The sequence below is a fragment of the Syngnathus leptorhynchus genome, chromosome 11, assembly GCF_054491065.1.
Source record: "Syngnathus leptorhynchus isolate UIUO chromosome 11, UIUO_Slep, whole genome shotgun sequence".
Lineage (NCBI taxonomy): Eukaryota > Metazoa > Chordata > Actinopteri > Syngnathiformes > Syngnathidae > Syngnathus > Syngnathus leptorhynchus.
In genome coordinates this window covers 4,850,010-4,858,730 of record NC_141205.1, presented here as the reverse complement: position 1 = coordinate 4,858,730, position 8,721 = coordinate 4,850,010, and positions in this window count along the sequence as shown.

The window sequence follows — 8,721 nt, the reverse complement described above, 5'->3', positions numbered from 1 at the left end:
TATCAACTTCATCCCCCCCCCCCCACACACACACACACACACACACACACAGACTCCCACAAAGTCATATACCTGTCGTCGGTTATTATTACGTGCTGCAGCCCACCTGCATGTTTTATAACCATGTTAGCCTGGCGCTGAAGTGACGCCATCAAATATGTTTTGTGGCTGTCTTGCATGTATGTCTCATTTGGCGTACTCTCCGTGTATGCATGTGTGTGTGTGTGTGTGTGTGTGTGTGTGTGTGTGTGTGTGTGTGTGTGTGTGTGTGGAGGCCCGCTTAGGATGCCGACACCTGCGATACAGTGAGCGTCTTTCAGCGGCAAAATTATATGCTTTTAATTTGTCTTCTTGAAACAGCCAAGTTCTGCACGACTGTAACGTTGAGGAGAATGTTAAAAGTGTGTTGAGTGTCTGTATATGTAAGCGTAGCCTTGACATAAGCAAACACAGCGCTTTGGGTGTAACACCTGTTTATGTTGGAGACGAAGCAAACTGACAGATTTTCTGAAGAAGTTTTCAATGTAGCCAGAAAGTGGTAATGAAACTTTTTTCGGGGGGGGGGGAAGAAAGTGCTTTGCTGCCGGACTTGGGGTTGCTGGCAAGAAAGGGAAAGCCTAATGTGTCTCCGCTTTGCATAGTTTTGTGGTCGGGCTCAGGCCGCAGCAGCACACACTTCACTCATTGGCTGGTCAACAGAGGCCATTTGAATATCGTGACTAATTCGACCAATTAAACTGTCACAGGCCTGATTTCAATGGGCCTTTTTCACAAGTTGCTCATCCATAATGCTTGCCTCTGTTGCCCAGAGCTTTGACTTTAACTCACTCTATTCACAGTGAAGCAGGATCACAGAGAAGGTAAAAGCGACATCAGAGGCAATACTTCCCGCAGATGAAGGGACAGATTTACAACTGCAACATAAAAACGTCTGTACAAACACTCCAAGATGCTCTCGACTGCTCGTAAAACAAAAAAAATATCAGTTGAGACAGAAAAAAAACTCTTGAGGACAAATACAACTTATCAATAATTTCCTCCTCATGTGTATCAATATCATGTACGCTGTACAATCACTTTTTTTTGTTTGAATAGTCTTTTTCTCAGCTGGAGTTTTTCATAGTAAAAGAATAAAAAGTAGGACACACGCAGGAACTGTTCCGAAATCTGCATTTATCAGAAGCTCCAACAGAAGAGAATGGAATAGAGTAGAAGAACTGAGTTCAAGTTTTTATTTTAAAACAGCAACTTGGCTTAATTCACCTCAAGGCAACTTTATTTATATTGATTATATTAATCAGAACGGCATGGTTAGACTAGTGGGGGCACATATTGTAAGAAAAAAAATGTCTTGAGATTAGAATTAGAGTTGCACATTTTGTTAATGAATTGCTTCATTTGGGTTCACTTCAAAATATGTGACAACAATGAACACAATTTAATAGTAACGTGAACATGAAAATCACCATTTTGCAGTTCTTTTCCACTGTCACAAGAGAAAAACAGCTGACAAGACCAAAGCTGTGCTCTGTGGCTTCTTGCCATTTCTGCATCATTACCCCAATTAATGCTGACACTTTTAAAAGTATTAAAATTTTGGAACACAAATTAGTCTAGATTTGCTGCCAGCGCAGGTGACTAATGATAGGTTGTTCATTTGATGGCCTCGATGAACTGGTTCCGTGACTTGTCACCCCCAACGGCTGTGCAATTAAACCGCTTGATTATCCAGAACAATCACGTTAGCGTACCATTAAATAAATGCGGCTCGACTGCTGTGGGAAAGTTCAGATGAGTCATGCGAATGGATCACTCCTTCATGATGATGCCGTTTTTATAGGACAGGTCCACCCAAACCCCCGCAACGGCTTTCTGGAGACACAACAGGCCCAAAGGAGACGTTTGGGGGGCCGAATGAGAAGGGGGCATCAATAGACCGGACTCGGGTCTCCTGAAGCTCAAAGGGAGAGCTTGAATTCACCTTTTGTCCAGCCCTCAACGAGACGCTGGGGAGGCAGCACCAATCTAGCCCGCCGATCTCCAAGCGAGGGAGAGCCACACTTGGATTGAACTAATGCGCTGCCCCTTGTTGAACAAATTCACCATTGTGGCTAGTTAGCCTGATACTATCCACATACCTGCACTGCTCGGGGGGAATGCATATGAAAAAGGCGGCCGGCAGTCTGTGCCAAGACGACGGATGGAGTCGTGAGGAAAAAGGAGGGGCTCCTCTTAATGGGTCACAAATTCACATTGAGAGGAGCCACATCTGCATTTTATCAGCAGAGCCCAGATCATGTTACAGGGGACGATTGTCTGCAGATTGGCCATTGGCTCTTTTAAAGTGGTAAATTATTGAGCAAAAGCAGAGCTGCGTGCAGGATGATGTCGCGATGGACCGACCGTCTGCCGCTCATGGGTCCTGCTGGGGGCAAATCACTTTCAAAAGAACTTTGGAGTGTTAAGCTCTCCAATCATCAGAGTTACCTTATTCGCAATGTTCTTTGTTTGTGTGTGTGAGCTCCTTTTGTCACACAAGAGTGTTCGCGGTTTATGATCCCACTGAGAGTGACCAGAATCTTGTTTATGAGGATACACAAGCTACAAAAGTAGGAAGTAGTAGAAACACGCGACCATACTCTCCATTTTAGAATGTGTTTACTGTTTACTGGAGATAAAAGATCAAATGCTCCAGTTTGAGACATTATGAAAGCTTTGGCTTCAGTCTAACTGCTGTCATGTGAATGAGTGAAAAAAATACTTTATTTCCAAACATTCCCGTGTAAACAGCTCCGTGGAGAAATCTCCCCGTTTATTATTTACTTGAAAACATCAAACGTAGCATTGCTAATTTAGCAGAAAGCCGTTATCTGAGCAGGCTGGGCCTCTTCCCATGCTTGACCCACAACATCCTCTGACACATCTTCTCCACAGGGAGCTGTGGACGTGGGGGCCAGCGCGGTCTGACAGTCAAACAAGTCCCGAGGGGCATGAGAGTCCCCGTCGAGACCCCTTGTCTCTACCCTCCACTTCATTACCATCTCTCCCCCCTCCCTGGTCTCCGCTTTCATCTGCGGTCTGTTCCTGGCTCCACGTCGCCCGCATCCGGGAATATGGGGAGGGAAACGGTCGGGAGACTACAAACGGATATGGGAATCGGGAGAATAAACACTCTAACGAGAAGGGGATTTTCATATCACTTTGAAAGTCTTTCTATTACCGTAGAAGTTGACCCAAATTCAAAGAAGACACAAGTCGTCAATTAGGTGATTGAATCATTATGCTGTCAAAGGATTGAGTCAATACAATACAGTGAAATGCCCTAGAAGTGGTACAATTTGCAATTCAACCAAAATAAGTCACACTAGAGTTCAAACCGCCATTGTCGCATGATGACACGCAAGATCGATCTTGTTCGGCAGATATCGAAGGATTAAGGGCATCTATTCTAGACCTCATAATCATAGAGAGGTTAAACATAGCAAAAGAAGTCAATCCACAATTCACGAAAGGTAAAACGATTCCATTAGTCTAAAACGGAGCTCTTCGTTTTATCTTAATGATGTGATTATAGTCACCAATTTAGAGTCTAATGGTGTGCATAAAAAGACACCGGAATAAACAAATTATGTCGGATGGACATGATAAGGCACACATACTCGTCCATGCCCATTTCTCAGAGGTGAAACGTATTCGATGAAGTGGAATTTTTCAGTCGCAACACTAATTTGTCGTGAAGAAAAGCTCATTCTTGTCCCGTAAATAAAGTGAAGGATACAGTACAATTGTTTCTTTCTTCAGATTTATATTGACAGTGAAAAATGTTGTTTGCCAGAGATACGAAACCAATTCAACCGATGAGAATTTGCTAACTGAGGACGAATGATTTATAGGTTTAGCATCTATCGGGGGCAGCTTTGAAACATATTTTTCCCTGTGATGCTCGCCTTTGATTTGTCAGACATGCATACATGTCATTGTTTATGTGCATTTCAACTACACACTCGTCACGATGGGGCTTATCGCCAGACTCTCATGCGCCCCCAGACCCCACTAATCAAGACAAACTCAAGCCATTGCCCCCCTTTGCAACTTCTCTCCCCTCGACCCCTCCCCTTCCCCTCTTCCATCTTCCCTCCCCTCGGCTTGGCCTTCTGTGACCGCCGGGCCGCACCGGGACCCGCTGTAATTGGTTTAGACATAATTTACTGCCCACTTGGTAATGTGGCATTTCAGCATCTGATAAAAATCATATCAAGTCACAGCGCTGGCCACTGCGACTTGAAAGGAGCTCATTGTAATCATTTAGATAGGCCGGGAGGTTCCTGTCTGCTCTCCCGCTCTCATTCGCCGTCTCCACTACTCTTTTTGTCTCATGCATGCACAAGGACACTGACGTTTATTTTATTATTTTGCCTTCTAGTTTACGATTGGAGTCCTTTTCAAAGGTCATGACAAAGCACAGTGGTTGTCTACAACTAGTACTTAAATAAGAAATTTACTTGTAGGCTAAATGCTTGACAGAAATGTAGCATTTTTCTCATGAGGCCAACATTTTTTTTAAGCCATATGTTCGAAAGTATTGACCAGTCAAGATACTTTTGAACCAAATTAGCATATCCACAATTTGGTAATTTTACAAAACAACAAGCTCACTGGCATATAAATTATTGTGCAATAGCTGATGAAATTTGTTATTATCAACACATTCAGGGTAACTGTTGTGTAATTGTCTGTTTTTCCACACACAGATAATGAGGGGAAAAAATATTGTTCTACTTCAAATCATTTTCACTTCAGCTTCACTTGTACTTGAAATGACCCTGAGAGCTGAAAGGTAATTTGGACCTGTTTAATCATGTAATGACCTCGATCGTACTTGGAGAATCCTTTTGTGAGTCCGTCTGTATTTCGGCAGCACGTATTATCTTTTATAGCCATGCTGTGGAAATATTTGGTGCCATTCTAAAACAGATAAATTGCTTATATTGAAGGAGAATATTCCACCGTATGGTCAACCAGTGCTCTGTTCTTTTAAATAAATTATCTATAAATCCTCATGATAGTTCAGTACCTTGGCAAAGAATATTAAAGATGTAAATGTCAACCCACATAGAGAGTTAAAAGGGCAGAAAGAATCACCATCAGTTGGCAGTGATATTTGAGATGGAAATTTAGTGGTCCTATTACCGGGCCCTGGAGTAGATATAAGTGCACAATTAGATCCTCGCCTTGTGTTTTATGAGTGCCACTAAATCTGGCTTTTATCAGCTTTTCTAGACTGTGCGGTGGAAGGCTAACGTCCAACTCCCCACTCGCTCTTCAGGCTCATCTGCCGCACGCTTGGCTACACAATCACAACACTAAACAGAGGCCTTGCGTGTGCAGCATTCCAGATAGGCAGACAGGTGATCAGCACGTGATCAAAGAGCCAACAATGCATCCAAAGAGATTCTTTGCTTTAAAAAAAACAACAACAACACAACTGATTGCGCTAATTACTGTCTGCCAGTTCTTGTTCAACAAGATAAGCACTTATTTTGACATAAAATATCTCAGAGGAAGTTGAACCATCGTCTGATGTTGTTCCAGCATCAAGACGTCATGGCAGAAAAAGCTGTAGGCCAACTATATTTTCCATAACGTATATCCTCTTATAGAGCGATGCGTAATTACTAACTCACCTTTACTTGGGAAAAAAAAAAACATTGTCGGTGATGGGTGAACTTGTTACTTGAAGGGAGAGAGAAAGAGATGAATTATACAGGCAGCATCTTGTATTTGAGTCATTTTTCTATTTTTCCAAATCCAGGTTGTGTTTTGGATGTTTAGTTTCTATTCATGTGTGTCTAAACTGTTTTAGCATAAAAAATGAAGGCCACTGAATTAAGATGTGTGCGTGTGCGTACTTTTGTAGCAGCGGAAGCCGCCACAATCCCGCAGCCGTCAAATGACGCCTCCTTCCGGGGTTATTTGTACTCATTCGGAAAAGCACGTCGGGAAAAGTAAGTGCTTGCTAAATTAAAGACAGATTCAAATCGCGCTAAGAAGAGAGACTTCAAATTAAGTGCGTGGTTTTCCTGATGGCTCCAAATGAAATAAGTTAGAAAACTGTTTCCATGCACTTTGGGAGGCAGGATGATCTGGGTCCTATTTACACGGTGAGCAATTTAGCCATCTCGTGGCAGCACATCCATGACCGTGTGCACAGCTGCAAGGTATCGTACAACCTTGAGAGAGGCCAAAGCTTGTCGACTTGGAATAACAGCCAATGGATTAACAATGCGTGTGGCTGAATGCGGTTGAACAGCCAACCTCTGACTTGATAGTCCTAACAACTTAATAATATGTACAAAAGGGGCAAAAGTGGGCTTCCAATTATGGTGGGAAAAGGAGAAAAATACAATCTGTTCACAGCATGGCTTTGCAACTGGAAGCCATTTCTGAACGCAAATAGCAAGTGGAGCGTTTTAAGTCGCTTTGCCTCGTTTAACGCAACCTTAGAAATCGGATCCGGTGTCATTGGCGGACAGGGTAATTGCATATTAATCCCGTCTAATACGTCTGAAAACTGTAATAATCGTTACAAAATAATCATTCGCCGCTCCGCTCACACCACCGCTTGTTACTTGAATGAAACCTTATATGACTTTGCACTGTGGTCCTGAAATCATCATGCCACTGCCTGTGCGCTCTCTTGACATAAGAGCATCCACTTGATAAGACTCACAGAGCACTTAGGAGGCGTTTTAGGCTCTTGTTAAGAGTCAAGTGCAGCCCCCCGTTGGCTTTCTTAGAGCTCGACCCTTCTCACTGAGCTGGACTCTATTATCAAGGCATGGAGGATTAACTTCAGACCAATAACACGCAATTACATTTATTTTGCAATCCTAAGCCTATTAGGCTGCACCCAAGCAGGCCTCGGTCTCGCTTTAGCTGAATTTAATTGTATTCCTTATGCCCGAAGAGCTTTGTGCTGCAGGGGGTGCGTGTGTGGAGGAGGTCTTCAGCGGAGCCTCGCTTCAAGGCTTCACGAGAAGTTCTCATCGGAACGCCACTGAGACTGCCCAAGACCAGCAACTCTTCAAACTGTAAATTGAAAGTGACCCCGCCCGTAATCGTGTCACTTTGCATGCCGCTTCTTTCAAGGACGTCATAATCCTCTTAGCCCCAAAATGAAGACATAAGCACATCGCCCACTTGCAGCTCTCACGCTGTTGCTTTACTGTCATGAATCGGGGGGGGATGGAGAACCCAAGTGCTGGGAAGTAAGAATGTGGGGCTGTAGCTCAGGTCAAGAAATATTTTATCTAAATGAAACAAAAAATGCAAACAACACACTCCCGGTCATGGAAAAGCTGAAAAAAACAAAGAACATGACATTTCAATCATGGCGATGGAAAAAAATCGTGTAAGAATAAATCAGATGGCAAGTTCTGCATCGAGAAGTACAATTCCAGAAGAGAAGCTAGCTTTTTTTTTATTACTGGACAGGGTCTATTTTTTATTCTTTTATTCTTTAGCCATCCCCCTCAAAAGATCATCTATTTCTGAAAAGACAAAAAAAAGGGTTGGCTTGTTTCAACATTAATCAGGAAAGACAATTAGTGGAGCTGACGGAAAGGATTTGGTCTAACAATAACGTTCAACATTAATTCCTGTGATGATGCTCTCAATCAATGCTGGACTTGCTGCCTCCTGCTCTGTATTCAGCTAAACGTGATGTCTGGCAAGTAGATAAATGGAAACTTCATCCCTCCGTGTCTGCTGGTTGCAGTACCTGTGCTCACGAGCAGAATACACTCACAAGGAGAGCGCTCCATCACATCAATCCCAAATGGGAAACGAACAAGACGGCAGCGGGCTCTCAATAGAGAATCCCGGGAGGAGTGCGCGAATTCCCGAGACAGATCATCACTAACCCTCCTTGTGGGATTTATTCCCAAACAACACACATAAATACACGCTTCATGTTCTACTCATGTTGTACACAGCCTGCCGGCACCGGGCCCGCGTTGGCCAACAAATGAGGGCTATTAAAAGTAGATCGCAGGGCACAGAGTCAGACAAGAGAGCACTCAGAGACGCATCAAGCTTTACGCGGTGCAATCAGAACAAAAACAAACATCTGAAGCGGCAAAGTCTCATTAAACCATCAGAGCCCAAGACCCCCACTTCAGTTCGAAACACTTCTTGATGGCTGAACTAACAAATCCGAGCATTTTCGTGTTTGGCTTGAGGGGGGGGCAGATTAGTAATCATATCTCTGTCCTGTTATTCTATGTCTAGGCTCAGAGGAGGGTGCGGGGACAGATGAAGGAGGCATGAGTGGACCTTCGCTGAAAACATAATTGGCATGGCCCCCGTGACACTGTCTGTCAGATTGCGAGCTGGGCTCTGTGTGTGTGCGTTGAGCGGGCCCCTGCAAAGTTCATTAAACAAGGAGCGCGGGGGCCTCTGAGACGTTTGTGCAGCCTCCGTGGCTCCACCACACAGTGAGAGCGAACACCAGCGCAGACGCACTTGTAATTAGCAAAGCCACCAACATTTACAGGGACGTTATTCATGTGAATCAAGTATTTTCAATGCATATACAAAAGTGATACTTGAGTATTTCTGACCAATATGATGTGAGATGAAAGGATAAGGTGCCTGACTTATACTTCCAAACACATTCTTTACAGAGATCAAATTAATACGTCAATAAGGTAAGAAAAGGTG